This window comes from Salvelinus namaycush, chromosome 2 (genome assembly GCF_016432855.1).
Source record: "Salvelinus namaycush isolate Seneca chromosome 2, SaNama_1.0, whole genome shotgun sequence".
In the NCBI taxonomy this organism is placed as follows: domain Eukaryota; kingdom Metazoa; phylum Chordata; class Actinopteri; order Salmoniformes; family Salmonidae; genus Salvelinus; species Salvelinus namaycush.
The window spans coordinates 64,559,621-64,577,579 of NC_052308.1; the positions used below are offsets into that span (position 1 = coordinate 64,559,621).

At 43.8% G+C, this 17,959-nt stretch overlaps 1 protein-coding gene across 5 annotated transcripts in view; it reads left to right on the forward strand.

Moving 5' to 3' along the window:
* Positions 1-17,959, forward strand: part of LOC120066011 (regulatory-associated protein of mTOR-like) — a 195,043-nt gene that overhangs the window by 71,339 nt on the left and 105,745 nt on the right. The window lies entirely within an intron of this gene.

Here is a 17,959-nt window from a genome sequence, read left to right on the forward strand (position 1 = left end):
ATATAATTTCCACAAAAGTATGGTCATTAGTAGTGTTAGGTTGTAATTTTTCAGAGTAAATAACTCACGGACACTAGAGAAGCTTAACCAAGTTGAATTCTTCCCAAAGGATCGACACAGCTGTATTCAGACAAAAGACATGGCTTCCCCCGTGGTGGTATTCATACCCCAGTCTCCTCCGTATCTCTAAACATTGCATCCTTCTTGCTAAGCAGGGAACTAAGTGATATGAGCCTTCAACGGTTTCTCCCCTTATCAGTACTGTCACATGCGATTTGTTTACCCTGCACTCAGCACATTCCAAGCTTAGTTGTCTTACTACAGAGAACCATTAACTTCTCACTCCTTTATATACTATGCGTCTGATCCATCATGTCTTTAATATCTCAATGTTCAAAGTTGACCCAGAATCCAACCGTTGACATCCCTGCTCTCTAAAGCATTGATGCGTCATTAGTTTTGAACATATTTGAACATACTGTACTTCGGGGGAATACATCGGCATAGCCTTCATTTGACATAATACTATATAATTGGATATCGTTCCATGTTCCCTAGTGTTGTTTTCTGCTGCCTCTAGTGCTGTCTGTCTGTGTGGTACAGCCGATTTAGCATGTAGATCACACTGACGGAGGTCTTGCTTACCAACCAAAGGTGATTTCATCACCTCTAAAGATCCCCTGTGATAAATTTCACATGCTGTTGTGCAAATGGAATAGACAACAGGTGGAAATTATAGGCAATTAGCAAGACACCCCCAATAAAGGAGTGGTTCTGCAGGTGGTGACCACAGACCACTTCTCAGTTCCTATGCTTCCTGGCTGATGTTTTGGTCACTTTTGAATGCTGGCGGTGCTTTCACTCTAGTGGTAGCATGAGACGGAGTCTACAACCCACACAAGTGGCTCAGGTAGTGCAGCTCATCCAGGATGGCACATCAATGCGAGCTGTGGCTAGAAGGTTTGCTGTGTCTGTCAGCGTAGTGTCCAGAGCATGGAGGCGCTACCAGGAGACAAGCCAGTACATCAGGAGTCGTGGAGGAGGCCGTAGGAGGGCAACAACCCAGCAGCAGGACCGCTACCTCCGCCTTTGTGCAAGGAGGAGCACTGCCAGAGCCCTGCAAAATGACCTCCAGGAGGCCACAAATGTGCATGTGTCTGCTCAAACGGTCAGAAACAGACTCCATGAGGGTGGTAGGAGGGCCCGACGTCCACAGGTGGGGGTTGTGCTTACAGCCCAACACCGTGCAGGACGTTTGGCATTTGCCAGAGAACACCAAGATGGGCAAATTCGCCACTGGCGCCCTGTGCTCTTCACAGATGAAAGCAGGTTCACACTGAGCACATGTGACAGTCTGGAGACGCCGTGGAGAACGTTCTGCTGCCTGCAACATCCTCCAGCATGACCGGTTTGGCGGTGGGTCAGTCATGGTGTGGGGTGGCATTTCTTTGGGGGGCCGCACAGCCCTCCATGGGCTCGCCAGAGGTAGCCTGACTGCCATTAGGTACCGAGATGAGATCCTCAGACCCCTTGTGAGACCATATGCTGGTGCGGTTGGCCCTGGGTTCCTCCTAATGCAAGACAATGCTAGACCTCATGTGGCTGGAGTGTGTCAGCAGTTCCTGCAAGAGGAAGGCATTGATGCTATGGACTGGCCCGCCCGTTCCCCAGACCTGAATCCAATTGAGCACATCTGGGACATCATGTCTCGCTCCATCCACCAACGCCACGTTGCACCACAGACTGTCCAGGAGTTGGCGGATGCTTTAGTCCAGGTCTGGGAGGAGATCCCTCAGGAGACCATCCGCCACCTCATCAGGAGCATGCCCAGGCGTTGTAGGGAGGTCATACAGTCACGTGGAGGCCACACACACTACTGAGCCTCATTTTGACTTGTTTTAAGGACATTACATCAAAGTTGGATCAGCCTGTAGTGTGGTTTTCCACTTTAATTTTGAGTGTGACTCCAAATCCAGACCTCCATGGGTTGATAAATTTGATTTCCATTGATCATTTTAGTGTGATTTTGTTGTCAGCACATTCAACTATGTAAAGAAAAAAGTATTTAATAAGAATATTTCATTCATTCAGATCTAGGATGTGTTATTTTAGTGTTCCCTTTATTTTTTTGAGCAGTGTATATTTGTAATGATGACAATTACAACAATACTGAATGAACACTTATTTTAACTTAATATAATACATAAATAAAATCAATTTAGTCTCAAATAAATAATGAAACCTGTTCAATTTGGTTTAAATAATGCAAAAACAGTGTTGGAGAAGAAAGTCAAAGTGCAATATGTACCATGTAAAAAAGCTAACATCTAAGTTTCTTGCTCAGAACATGAGAACATATTGTAACGACCCTTGGTTTATAAGCGCGGATATCGACTCTGCCGCACGAGCATGCTTTTGCGGCACAGTCGATAGCGCGCTGGACTTCGGGCTAGAAGGTCGAGCGTTCGAGACCTGCTCCCTGCAGTTTCATTACAATATGAAAGCTGGTGGTTCCTTTTAACATGAGTCTTCAATATTCCCAGTTAAGAAGTTTTAGGTTGTAGTTATTACAGGACAATTTCTCTCTATACCATTTGTATTTCATATACCTTTGACTGTTGGATGTTCTTATAGGCACTATGCCAGCCTAATCTCGGGAGTTGATAGGCTTGAAGTCATAAACAGTGCAATGCTTGAAGCACATTGAAGAGCTGCTGGCAAACGCAGGATAGTGCTGTTTGAATGAATGCTTACGATCCTGCTGCTGCCTACCACCGCTCAGTCAGACTGCTCTATCAAATCATAGACTTAATTATAACATAATAAACACAGAATTACGAGCCTTAGGTTAATAACATTAATATGTTAAAATCCGGAAACTATCATTTCGAAAACAAAACGTTTATTCTTTCAGTGAAATATGGAACCGTTCTGTATTTTATCGAACGGGCGGCAACCCTAAGTCTAAATATTGCTGTTACATTGCACAACCTTCCATGTTATGTCATAATTATGTAAAATTCTGGCAAATTACGGTCTTTGTTAGGAAGAAGTGGTCTTCACACAGTTCAACGAGCCAGATGGCCCAAACTGCTGCATATACCCCGACTCTGCTTGCACAGAACGCAAGAGAAGTGACACAATTTCCCTAGTTAAAAGAAATTCATGTTAGCAGGCAATATTAACTAAATATGCAGGTTAAAACATTTTTTCTTGTGTGTTTTGATTTTAAAAAAGGCATTGATGTTTATGGTCAGGTACACATTGGTGCAACGACAGTGCTTTTTTCGCGATTGTGCTTGTTAAATCATCACCCGTTTGGCGAAGTAGGCTGTGATTCGATGATAAATTAACAGGCACAGCATTGATTATATGCAACGCAGGACAAGCTAGATAAACTAGTAATATCAACAACCATGTGTAGTTAACTAGTGAAGATTGATAGCTAGCATTAAACTTTTCTTATAAAAAACTAACAACTTACCTTGGCTCCTTGCACTCCCGTAACAGGTAGTCAGCCTGCCACGCAGTCTCCTCGTGGAGTCCAATGTAATCGGCCATAATTGGCATACAAAAATGCCGATTACCGATTGTTATGAAAACTTGATATCGGCCATGCCGATTAATCGGTCGACCGCAAATAGTTAAAAAAGGGAAAATAAACATAATATGGGTTATATTTACAATAGTGTTTGTTCTTCACTGGTTGACCTTGTGGCAACTGCTGCTGTGATTGCATACCGTGGTATTTAACCCAATAGATATGGGAGTTTATCAAAATTGGATTTGTTTTGGGATTATTTGTGGGTTTGTGTAATCTGAGGGAAATATGTGTCTCTAACATGGTCATTTGGCATAAGAAGGGGTTAGGAAGTGCAGCTCAGTTTCCACCTAATTTTGTGGCGGCCTTTCTCAACAGCAAGGATTTGCGCACTGAGTCTGTACATAGTCAAAGCTTTCCTTCATTTTGGGTCAGTCAGTGGGCAAGTATTCTGCCACTGTGTACTCTGTTTAGGGCCAATTAGAATTCTAGTTTGCTCAGGTTTTTTTGTTAATTCTTTCCAATGTGTCAAGTAATTATCTTTTTGTTTAGGTCTAATGGGTCTAATTGTGTTGCTGCCTTGGGGCTCTATTTGTGTTTGTGAGCAGAGCCCCAAGACCAGCTTGCTTAGGGGACTCTTCTCCAGGTTCATCTCTCTGTAGGTGATGCCTTTTTGTTATGGAAGGTTTGAGAATCGCTTCCTTTTAGGTAGTTGTCGAATTTCTTAATATTATGCAGTTCCTTTGGCTTTGATGCCTCATGGTTTGGTTATTGCTCTGTTCTAGTAGACTGTGATTTTGCTGTGATCTGATAGGGGTGTCAGTGGGCTGACTGTGAACGCTCTGAGAGACTCTGGGTTGAGGTCAGTGATGAAGTAATCTACAGTACTACTGCCAAGGGATGAGCTGTAGGTGTACCTACCGTAAGAGTCCCCTCGAAGCCTACCGTTGACTATGTACAGACCCAGGGTGAGACGGAGCTGCAGGAGTTGTGACCTGTTTTTGTTGGTTGTTTTGTCACAGTTGTGTCTAGGGGGGCATATTTGGGTGGGAATGCTGTCACCTCCAGGTAGACGTTTGTCCCCCTATGTGCTAAGAGTGTCAGGTTCTTGTCCAGTTCTGGCATTTAGGTCTGTCCCTGGGCATGGAAATGGTTGATCTCCCCCTCTAGGATGGAGAAGCTGTCATCGTTAAGGTATGGGGATTCTAGTGGGGGGATATAGGCAGCACACGAGGACATTTTTTCATAATTTCCTTATTCATTTCTAGCCAGATGTAAAATGTTCCTGTTTTGACTAATTTATTAGTGGGTTAGGTCTGCTCTATACCAAATTAACATACCCCCTGAGTCTCTTCCCTGTTTAACATCTTGTAGTTTGGTGGATGGGACTACCAGCTCTCTGTAAGCTAGAGTGCAACCATTGGGTCCGTTTCCTCTATACCATGTTCCTTGTAGGATGACAATGTATTTGATGAAGTCTGGGTTCCTGCTCTTTAGGCCAAAGGCAGATGACCTCAGACCTTGTTTATTCCAGGATGAGATAGTAAACGCTTTGTGTTCCAGTGTATTGTTGTTTTCCTGTGGTTTTGGCCTGGACCATTACAGCAAGTGTGAGCAGAGCATGTTGAGCATCTGATACATACCTCTTAGGTTGCAGGATGGGGCTTGGGGGGGGGGGGGGGGGGGGGTGTTTTAGTGGGGGTTGGGCCTGTTGCTCTGCTCACGGCCTGGGCATATGTGTGGCTGTCATGTTGAGGTACTTGCTGGGGGCATGGGGGGGGGGGGGCAGAAGACTGATCTGGGGGGGGCTATATAGGGTGTGCCTAGAGTTTGTTTGGGGAGTTGACTGGTTGGGGTGGGGATGTAACTGGTGGTGCTGTGGTCTGGGTGTAGGTCCTCTTGGTGTGGATCCTCTTGGCGCAGGTTCTCCGGTGGGAGGGGGGTCTTGCTGGTCTGGGTGGGGTGTCAGTTTCTCAGTTGCTCCTGTGTGAGGTGCTGTTGCTGTGGTTGGGGGTGACGTCCTTCAGGGTCCTGGCAAAGGTGGAGACTGCTGCCTTGTAGAGGTGGAACTGGTCATAAAGGCTGTTCAAGTCCAAGGTGGAGTGGTGAGCCAGGCAAACATTTTGGTTTTGAGGCACAGTCACAGGTAATGCTTGCGTTCACCCACTGTATGGTGGCAGGGTAAAAGTATTTTCCTGGTAGCAGGGTGGAGATAACCACTTGGGTGGGGGAAAGTGGAAAAGGCTTTTCCAATCACTCTGAGTGCTGTGGCCACCCTTTCCTGCTGGGCTCTGTTTGTTTGTGCCTGTCTCTATTATAATGTGGCTGGGTGACCCTAGTTGGTCCTCTGACAGCAACTCCAGGGCACGCCGAGTGTTCGGATACCAGATTATAGCCACTTGGTGTTTTGGAAAAGTTTCCAAAACACCTCTGCTTTCCCACCTCCTGCAGTGCTGTGCCATGTGTTCCTCTCTCTCCTCCTTCGGGTCTCTCACCTCAGACCAGAGTGCAGCCAGCTCTCTGAGACAGCAGTCCATCTCCACCTTCAGCCCTCTGGGTACTGTAGGGGGGGTGGTGTTGTGCTGGTCTGTTTTGTGTGTCTGTGCTATCTGGAGAGTGTGGACTAGCTCTCTCCCTGAGCACCACCATGTCTCTCTCCGGCTCAGTGAGTGTATCCCTCTGTGATGGAGGAGCAGTGCAGTTGTGGGACCTGGGTGTGTTAAGTGCTGGGGGGGTACAGTGTGACTATCCTTGTCTGCAGGACAGTTTGAAGAGGTGTGATCAGACTCGCTCAAGGTGGGTGGAGTCGTCACCCAGAGAAAGCTTCTCCTGCCATGCCCTCGCTGTGATTCTGTCCTTTTGGAAGTGTATGACGCTGCCCTGCAACACCACTGTTCCATTCTTGTACAGGTTGACAGAGGGTGTCTCAGTCTCGGTCCTCATTTTCCACTATTCTGATTTTCCACCCTCTGCCAATACCCTCTCTCTTAAAAGCAGGGTAGTGTGCTCTTATAGCTGTGTGCCATGCCCAGGGATGGTCTGTGTGGAAGATTAGGTTGCTTACGTTCCCATTTGTATAGCAGTCAGCAAATAGTGTCTCTGGATTGTCCATCAGGAGCTTTTCTTTGTTCTCTTTCTGTGCCTTGTCATTTTTAATATGGAAGGGGTACTGTACTGTGGTGACCTCTGCACAGAGGGAAGCCATGGAGCAGGGAGGGGGGGGCAGGCAAAGAGGCATCTGCATTTGGGTGGGGGAGGAACTCTGCTGGATGAAAGCTCTCTAGGAGTGGCAACATGCAGGCCAGGCCCTTTCATGTCAGGTTGAATGTCTATGAATACCATAACTTCAATTAATAGACCAGGCATTTATTTGCTTCCATCACTGATCACAACCAGCGTTTATTAGAGCCTGTCTTTTTCCTTTTCTTTTTCCTCTCTCCACCTCGCAGTCTCGCCCTCTTCTGATCCACCTCGCAGTCTCGCCCTCTTCTGATCCACCGCGCAGTCTCGCCCTCTTCTGATCCACCGCGCAGTCTCGCCCTCTTCTGATCCACCGCGCAGTCTCGCCCTCTTCTGATCCACCGCGCAGTCTCGCCCTCTTCTGATCCACCGCGCAGTCTCGCCCTCTTCTGATCCACCGCGCAGTCTCGCCCTCTTCTGATCCACCGCACAGTCTCGCCCTTGAACTTTGACTTTTTGACTTGCCATTCTCGCACTCGTTTTGGATCAATTCCAAAATGCCTGGCTGTTGCCTCGCCGGTATTTTGCTCTATGAATTTGGTTGTGCCATGGCTTGCGTTGATGACAGATAAAAAATAATAAAGTTTAATGCACATGACCATGGGAATATCAGTGCTGTGTCCATGGTAACCTCGTAAACAATTAATTTAGACCCAGCGTTTATTTGAAACAAGCGTTTGTCTGCTGAAAAGGGACAGTGCTTGTTCAGGCAAGTAAAAAAAAAAAAAATGGCAGACAAGAAAATATATATTTAAGTTGTTGGAATTGACAAAATCACCCAAAAATCACTATCAAAAATGAGGCTACTCCGATCAGAATTGGATCAGTGTCCTCCGGATGCAATTTGATACACGCTGTCCTCCCAATCTCTGCAGAACACATCAGAGTGTAATTATTATAGGCCTGCATAGACAGTCTTTCAATCATGCAGTTGCCAAATGCATTTTTGAGATCAAAGCGACACTAGCCGCGAGTGCACATTTGTTGATATTCGTTGCTAGTTAGTGAGTTATTTGCCTAGTTATAGCAAATTCTTTGGTCAGCAATAAATCCTGGAAAAGTCATGGCGTGTGCGTCACCTGCGTTTGTCAGTGGGCTGTTGCCGGGGAGGGAGGGGGAGGGACAGATTTGTGCTGCTTGTAAAACAATGATATACAACAGACTAACTACATAACCAGCCAAACTACACAATATGTTTTAAATTCGCTAGTTAACTATTTAGGTATCGGTGTGTATTAATGTCATTGTCATGTCCCATGTCTTAAAATAACTTTCTACAGGCACCTGTGAATAACCGCAAATGACCGACACGCAGGTCATACGGGTTCACAGTTGATGAAACCAATGCTGCGTACTCTGGTTGAAAACCCCTACGTCTCTCACGCGCTCAAAATTGGTTAGGATTGTCCTCTGTTCAATACTGGCCATGTAATTCTGAAAAAGTAAAACAAATATTCTTAGAATGGCCTTATTGACAAGTAACTTCTATGCTGCCAAGATCTCCCCTGAACACTGAATATTTTAAGCTTACAAATAGATTAACATCTTAGCTACCTCGCCTTCCTTAGCCATTTGATCCCTGCTTCATTGAGGGAATTATTTTAGAAAGTATTTGGTTGTAATTGTACTGGGTGGCCAACCATCCCCCAGGAGCGCAGGCTTTAGATTTAGCCCTGCTCGAACATAACCGATTGTGTGGTAAAAATAAATAAATACTTTTTTGAAAATCACCTGCTCAACAAGACCTCGGTAGTCTGACTCTGGTGTGTTTGTGCAGGGCTGGATCAAAAGCGTGCCACCCAGTAGGTCTCCAGATGGAGGGTTGACGGCCCACATGTGTTTTATACAGTGGCCTATTAGTGCAGTATTGTACTTTGTGGTGGGCTAAGTGCCTTGCTCAAGGCCACAACGGCAGGAGAGACTTTATAGTACATGGGATCAGAGAGAAGCAGCCTTTCATTGTCAATACCAATGATACTGTAATAGTGAATATTATTTAGGGACGTGGTTCCTTGCATCAAACAACACAATTTTCAGTCACCTTTTTGTCCCGTGGTGTTAGGAGGAGGGGGGGTGGGGACGGCCACAAGTGATTTGAGCTTTCTGTCAAACTTGTCCGAAAGATAAATGGCTAAAAAAAAATCATGTCAAGCCCTCATATGGAACTGGAGTTCCTCGATCCAAAATGGTTGTCACAATGTCCAATTGATAGAATAGTTGCCATTCTCCATTTGACTCCTTAGAAATGACAAGGTCATGCCAGTTTGTGAAGTATTTCAGAGTAGACATTGTATTTGCAAAGCACTGTTTGCCAGATTCTAACATCATAAAGGCTTTAGCAGGTTGCGAGCCCTTTGTAAATATCGTTGACAGATGATGCTGAGATATGTGGGTGAGGAGGACGGGCATACTTCAAGATATACTCATAGGACATTTTAAAAAGTCATTATTTTTGTCATAAACACCATGGATTTAAATTTTCCCCATTTCTCCGTTATTTTATTTCTACTGAAGGTCAACATAATACTTACGCTGTATCCCAAATGGCACCCTATTCCCTATATAGTGGACTGCTTTAGACCAGAGCCCTAAGGGGCCCCTATTTTGACCTTCAGTTTTAATGAGGTCTCTGTAGTGTCATAAATAGTAATGACTTTTAAAACGGCAATTTCTGGACAATCAGGTATAGATTGGTAATGAAAAACCACTGCAGAATCTGATCTCTTATCCTGTGAACTACAATACCCAGCACACCCGCTCTCCTTATGCCCTAGTGTTGTAGTTTGAGGGGATATGCATCTTAGCGTTTGGCACTGTTCTAGTACAAATCGAAAGTATTGGCAAGGTCTCAGATGTGCACACATGACGTACAGACACACGTCACTCTCATGGTTTTTCTATCAAAGGATGAAGTAAATGCTAATGGATACTTCAAATGGCAGTTTCTGAGGAAAGTGAGTAGCCATTTCCTCTTCTTTATCAACTGTCTTTTCATGCTTCAAGGATCCGTTATAGTGGGATGCATTAGCGTACAATATTACCATTGGGGAAGGACATTTTATAGGCATATAATTCCCAAAAAGTGTCAACTCTCATTCTTTTGGTTGAGACATTAAACTGAGGTCTCAGTGGTAGGTTTTCCGTTTCCCTTTCATTATACATCTCTTGGCATTTGTTGCAAGAATATTGTGTCTTGGCTAAATTTCAAACCCAACATCTAATATTATCATGGCCACCTAATCCTTTGTTCCCAATTGACTCATTTGACCACTCAATTTGTGGTAAAAATAAAGGTTAATGATGAAGTAATATAACGGTAGATAATGTTTCTATAGCCAAGTCTTATTGCTTAAGGATTTGATAGTCTTAGAGTGAACATCATTGGATGGGTCATAGCAGATGTTTTCCAATGCTAGAAATATCTATTATCAGCCCTGTCTCGAGACTGCAGTGAAATCTGCCTCTTTCGCTCTCTGGCACTCTTTCTCTCCCTCACTCTCGCCCTGTCTCCCTTCCATGCTGAAAGAGACGTGCTTCTCTCCTTAGCTAATTGCATTCCGCCCGGAGTGAAAAAAACAGACGAAGGCTCACGAAGACGCCAAGGCCTCTGCTTCCAAACCTGCAAAAAAAATTGCATGGAGGAAAGTGAACGAAAGAGGGAGGGGGGCGGTGAGTGGGAGAGAAAAAAATGAATATAGGAAGAGTGAGAGAGGGCTTCCTTGCTTACCAGAGCAAGAAAATAATTTCTGATTTCCCCGATGCGGGGGGAGGCTGAGGTGATGGAGGGGGGAAAGGAGAAGTGTGGAAAAGAGGGGATAAAGAAAGGAAAAGGTATAAGGCAGGGAAAGAGGCAGGGAAAGAGGCAGAGAGAGAGAGAGGCAGAGAGAGAGAGAGGCAGAGAGAGAGAGAGGCAGAGAGAGAGAGAGGCAGAGAGAGAGAGAGGCAGAGAGAGAGAGAGGCAGAGAGAGAGAGACTGACACCCCTATCAGACCACAGCAAAATCACAGTCTACTTGAACAGAGCAATACTCAATCATGAGGCATCAAAGCCAAAGGAACTGAGTAACATTAAGAAATGCTATAGATGGAAGGAATGCAGTTTGGAAACCTACCAAAAAACAATTAGGCAACAGCAAATTCAATCCCTTTTAGACAACTTCCTGGGTAAAATGTTCCACTGCAATAGTGAAGGTGTAAACTTGGCAGTAGAAAATCTTAACAGTATATTTGACCTCTCAGCTTCCCTATCAAATCTAAAAATCTCAAATAGAAAACCGAAGAAAATGAACAACAATGACAAATGGTTTGATAAAGAATGCAAAAATCTAAGAAATAAATTGAGAAACCTGTCCAACCAAAAACATAGAGACCCGGAAAACCTGAGTCTACGCCTTCACTATGGTGAATCACTAAAACAATACAGAAATACACTACGGAAAAAGAAGGAACAACACGTCAGAAATCAGCTCAATGTAATTGAAGACGCCATAGACTCTAACCAATTCTGGGAAAATTGGAAAACACTAAACAAACAACAACACGAAGAATTATCTATCCAAAATGGAGATGTATGGGTAAACCACTTCTCCAATCTTTTTGGCTCTATAACAAAGAATAAAGAGCAAAAACATATACATGATCAAATACAAATCCTAGAATCAACTATTAAAGACTACCAGAACCCACTGGATTCTCCAATTACCTTGAATGAGTTACAGGACAAAATAAAAACCCTCCAACCCAAAAAGGCCTGTGGTGTTGATGGTATCCTTAATGAAATGATCAAATATACAGACAACAAATTCCAATTGGCTATACTAAAACTCTTTAACATCGTCCTTAGCTCTGGCATCTTCCCCAATATTTGGAACCAAGGACTGATCACCCCAATCCACAAAAGTGGAGACAAATTTGACCCCAATAACTACCGTGGAATATGCGTCAACAGTAACCTTGGGAAAATCCTCTGCATTATCATTAACAGCAGACTCGTACATTTCCTCAATGAAAACAATGTACTGAGCAAATGTCAAATTGGCTTTTTACCAAATTACCGTACAACAGACCATGTATTCACCCTACACACCCTAATTGACAACCAAACAAACCAAAACAAAGGCAAAGTCTTCTCATGCTTTGTTGATTTCAAAAAAGCCTTCGACTCAATTTGGCATGAGGGTCTGCTATACAAATTGATGGAAAGTGGTGTTGGGGGTAAAACATACGACATTATAAAATCCATGTACACAAACAACAAGTGTGCGGTTAAAATTGGCAAAAAACACACACATTTCTTCACACAGGGTCGTGGGGTGAGACAGGGATGCAGCTTAAGCCCCACCCTCTTCAACATATATATCAACGAATTGGCGCGGGCACTAGAACAGTCTGCAGCACCCGGTCTCACCCTACTAGAATCCGAAGTCAAATGTCTACTGTTTGCTGATGATCTGGTGCTTCTGTCACCAACCAAGGAGGGCCTACAGCAGCACCTAAATCTTCTGCACAGATTCTGTCAGACCTGGGCCCTGACAGTAAATCTCAGTAAGACCAAAATAATGGTGTTCCAAAAAAGGTCCAGTCACCAGGACCACAAATTCCATCTAGACACCGTTGCCCTAGAGCACACAAAAAACTATACATACCTCGGCCTAAACATCAGCACCACAGGTAACTTCCACAAAGCTGTGAACGATCTGAGAGACAAGGCAAGAAGGGCCTTCTATGCCATCAAAAGGAACATAAATTTCAACATACTAATTAGGATCTGGCTAAAAATACTTGAATCAGTCATAGAGCCCATTGCCCTTTATGGTTGTGAGGTCTGGGGTCCGCTCACCAACCAAGATTTCACAAAATGGGACAAACACCAAATTGAGACTCTGCATGCAGAATTCTGCAAAAATATCCTCCGTGTACAACGTAGAACACCAAATAATGCATGCAGAGCAGAATTAGGCCGATACCCACTAATTATCAAAATCCAGAAAAGAGCCGTTAAATTCTACAACCACCTAAAAGGAAGCGATTCCCAAACCTTCCATAACAAAGCCATCACCTACAGAGAGATGAACCTGGAGAAGAGTCCCCTAAGCAAGCTGGTCCTAGGGTTCACAAACACAAACACACCCCACAGAGCCCCAGGACAACAGCACAATTAGACCCAACCAAATCATGAGAAAACAAAAAGATAATTACTTGACACATTGGAAAGAATTAACAAAAAAACAGAGCAAACTAGAATGCTATTTGGCCCTAAACAGAGAGTACACAGTGGCAGAATACCTGACCACTGTGACTGACCCAAACTTAAGGAAAGCTTTGACTATGTACAGACTCAGTGAGCATAGCCTTGCTATTGAGAAAGGCCGCCGTAGGCAGACATGGCTCTCAAGAGAAGACAGGCTATGTGCACACTGCCCACAAAATGAGGTGGAAACTGAGCTGCACTTCCTAACCTCCTGCCCAATGTATGACCATATTAGAGAGACATATTTCCCTCAGATTACACAGATCCACAAAGAATTTGAAAACAAATCCAATTTTGATAAACTCCCATATCTACTGGGAGAAATTCCACAGTGTGCCATCACAGCAGCAAGATTTGTGACCTGTTGCCACAAGAAAAGGGCAACCAGTGAAGAACAAACACCATTGTAAATACAACCCATATGTATGCTTATTTATTTTAACTTGTGTGCTTTAACCATTTGTACATTGTTACAACACTGTATATATATAATATAACATTTGTAATGTCTTTATTGTTTTGAAACTTCTGTATGTGTAATGTTTACTGTTAATTTGTATTGTTTATTTCACTTTTGTATAATATCTACCTCACTTGCTTTGGCAATGTTAACACATGTTTCCCATGCCAATAAAGCCCCTTGAATTGAATTGAAATTGAGAGAGGCAGAGAGAGAGAGAGGCAGAGAGAGAGAGAGAGGCAGAGAGAGAGAGAGAGGCAGAGAGAGAGAGAGAGGCAGAGAGAGAGAGAGAGGCAGAGAGAGAGAGAGAGGCAGAGAGAGAGAGAGAGAGGCAGAGAGAGAGAGAGAGAGGCAGAGAGAGAGAGAGAGAGGCAGAGAGAGAGAGAGAGAGGCAGAGAGAGAGAGAGGCAGAGAGAGAGAGAGGCAGAGAGAGAGAGAGGCAGAGAGAGAGAGAGGCAGAGAGAGAGAGAGGCAGAGAGAGAGAGAGGCAGAGAGAGAGAGAGGCAGAGAGAGAGAGAGGCAGAGAGAGAGAGAGGCAGAGAGAGAGAGAGAGGCAGAGAGAGAGAGAGAGAGGCAGAGAGAGAGAGGCAGAGAGAGAGGCAGAGAGAGAGGCAGAGAGAGAGAGAGAGGCAGAGAGAGAGAGAGGCAGAGAGAGAGAGGCAGAGAGAGAGAGAGGCAGAGAGAGAGAGAGGCAGAGAGAGAGAGAGAGAGAGAGGCAGAGAGAGAGGCAGAGAGAGAGGCAGAGAGAGAGGCAGAGAGAGAGGCAGAGAGAGAGGCAGAGAGAGAGAGGCAGAGAGAGAGAGGCAGAGAGAGAGAGGCAGAGAGCGAGAGAGAGAGAGAGGCCAGAGAGAGGCAGATAGAGATTAAAATAAGGAAAGGTGAAGGAGGATTGTTATGCTTGAGGGACTCAGCATGCTTATCCATAGCCGCTAGAAGTAGGGGTGCTGAGGGTGCTGCAGAAAAATGTGTGTTTGTATATATATATTTTATCCAACTTAGTGCGCTAGGCCTTTATTACTTGTGTATGAGCGGAAAATAAATACTTGTCAGCGGAACAGGGAGAAACCCTTCCAGTGGCCATTTGCTTATCAGATAGTTGGGAGCATCATATGGCCTCGTGTGACTGTAGCTGAGTAGCTCCATCTTCCTGCTGAATCTTTAAAGGACACTCCTGTTCTGCTGCTCCTTGGCAGGTCACTGCCTCAATCTCCTGGAACGTTGGTGCTTCCGACCACACTCCTCATGCCAACCCTGCCACCTGGGCATCGTGTGTGTTTTCACTAAGGAAGGTCTCACATGCACGCACTCGCACAAACGTAAGCAAGTGCGCGCACATATACACAGGCATGCATGTATGTGTGTGTGCAGGGTTTAAGGTTAAACATTTCTCTCACTGGCACAGTTGGCATGCTTTCTCTCTATTCAGCTGTTAATAGGCTATATTTGGTTATTATAATATACAGTCGTGGCCTAAAGTTTTGAGAATGACACAAATATACAAAGTCTGCTGCCTCAGTTTGTATGATGGCAATTTGCATATACTCCAGAATATTATGAAGAGTGATTAGATGAATTGCAATTAATTATAAAGTCCCTCTTGCCACGCAAATGAACTGATTCCCCCAAAAACATTTCCACTGCATTTCAGCCCTGCCAGAAAAGGACCAGCTGACATCATGTCAGTGATTCTCTCGTTAACACAGGTTTGAGTGTTGACGAGGACAAGGCTGGAGATCACTCTGTCATGCTGATTGAGTTTGAATAACAGACTGGAAGCTTCAAAAGGAGGGTGGTGCTTGGAATCATTGTTCTTCCTCTGTCAAACATGGTTACCTGCAAGGAAACACGTGCCGTCATCATTGCTTTGAACAAAAAGGGCTTCACAGGCAAGGATATTGCTGCCAGTAAGATTGCTGCCAGCCATTTATCGGATCATCAAGAACTGCGGTTCAATTGTTGTGAAGAAGGCTTCAGGGCGCCCAAGAAAGTCCAGCAAGCGCCCGGACCGTCTCCTAAAGTTGATTCAGCTGCGGGATCGAGTCACCACCAGTACAGAGCTTGCTCAGGAATGGCAGCAGGCACGTGTGAGTGCATCTGCATGCACAGTGAGGTGAAGACTTTTGGAGGATGGCCTGGTGTCAAGAAGGGCAGCAAAGAAGCCACTTCTCTCCAGGAAAAACATCAGGGACAGACTGATATTCTGCAAAAGGTACAGGGATTGGACTGCTGAGAACTGGGGTAAAGTCATTTTCTCTGATGAATCCCCTTTCCGATTGTTTGGGGCATCCGGAAAAAAGCTTGTCCGGAGAAGACAAGGTGAGTGCTACCATCAGTCCTGTGTCATGCCAACAGTAAAGCATCCTGAGACCATTCATGTGTGGGGTTGCTTCTCAGCCAAGGGAGTGGGCTCATTCACAATTTTGCCTAAGAACACAGCCATGAATAAAGAATGGTACCAACACATCCTCCGAGAGCAACTTCTCCCAACCATCCAGGAACAGTTTGGTGACGAACAATGCCTTTTCCAGCATGATGGAGCACCTTGCCATAAGGCAAAAGAGTTAACTAAATGAGCCGGGGAACAAAACATCGATATTTTGGGTCCATGTCCAGGAAACTCCCCAGAACTTAATCCCATTGAGAACTAGTGGTCAATCCTCAAGAGGCGGGTGGACAAACAAAAACCCACATTCTGACAAACTCCAAGCATTTATGCAAGAATGGGCTGCCATCAGTCAGGATGTGGCCCAGAAGTTAATCGACAACATGCCAGGGCGGATTGCAGAGGTCTTGAAGAAGAAGGGTCAACACTGCAAATATTGACTCTTTGCATCAACTGCATGTAATTGAAATAAAAGCCTTTGACACTTGTAATTATACTTTAGCATTCCATAGTAACATCTGACTAAAATATCTAAATGTTGATACTGTAAATGATACACGTTTTCACATAGAAATATGCAGTGCACATTTGGTGTGTGGTTTGCTTGTATGACATCTAGGGATGTGACAAATTTAAAGTGTTGCTTACCGTTTAAACTAACATTTAAAAAAAAAAAAAAAAAAAATGTTCCATTCAAACAATAAGAAAAATATCACATCAACTCACAATGCAGAATAATAATACCTATTAGGTATTAATGACCGCTAGGGTCAGGTAATGAAGTTATATCTACTGTAGTCATATACCCTTTTAAAGCAGCTCATCTATGGCGTGTTTGTTTATCTGTAAGGGCACACTATAGCTTTTTAAATGCCGACACGAATGCATCTCTGGAGATAGTTTTGAAGTGCCAATGAATGTACAGTTTACTAGTAAAGGAATGCCACTGTAAAGGAATACGGCTTCTGAAGATGGACCATCACTAGGCAACCAGAACTGTCAATGAAATAATCTCTGAGCTGTCTGTACGCTGCCTGCGCGCAGATCACACTCTCTTAAAAAGTACTGTTAAATGTGTTAAATAACGTGACTTGCCAAGACATTTAGTAGAAAGAAAACACATCTTCCACTAGGAAACGACTCCTGAGATTCAGTATTTTTGAAACCGAGTAGACTTAGTTGTCGCACTTCCGGTAACACATACATTTGTATCTTTCATAGCAAGCTAGCGAGGGACACAGAGAGAGGGGAGGGGAACAGTATAGGCAGGTCGGGCACCAGGCAGACTGAGTCAGAACCATGCACTAGGCCTGTCTATCAGCAATCAAAAGCTGTATCTCGCTACAGAATGCTGTTTTTTTTACATTTCTTGGCTTGTAATGTCTTGCGACTTCAGTAAAATAAGGCACATCATTAATGAATAGGCTAGGATATTCTATATGCAAGACTGAATACTGAACGCATCACTCGTGAAGATGAAGAGCAGGCGAGCAAGCTGTAATGTGATTTTTAATTTAGTAAAAAGTATATTTCAAATTAATATATTTTTTTATGATCCCAATTTCCTTTAAAGGTTTTAATATTTAAACATTCACACCCCTAATGACATCAAAGTGGTATTTATTAACTTCCTCAACATATCTTTCAGAACAGATCAACTCATTTACAGTGCATTCGGAAAGTATTCAGACCCCTTGACTTTTCCACATTTTGTTACAGCCTTATTCTAAAATTGCTTATTGATCACGGGAAAAAAACAATCTATACACAATACCCCATTATGACAAAGCAAAAATATATATTTTTTAGAAATGTTGGAAATGTATAAAAAAAATAAGCAATTGTTCTGTGACATGTCCTCTAGTAGAGAAGGTAAGAACGATGGAAAATGCAGTCAGAGAATAATAATTATTCTGTCAAGGAAAAGTGTCTTTTTGTTTTTATAGAGGCATAAGAAATGTGACTGTGTGTAAATGATAACACATTCATGCAGGAAATTAAGAAATGGATTAATATTTTGGAAGTAAATGCTGGAATTAAACAATTAACTATGCAAATGAGAAAAAGCTTTGTGCATTAAAGAAAT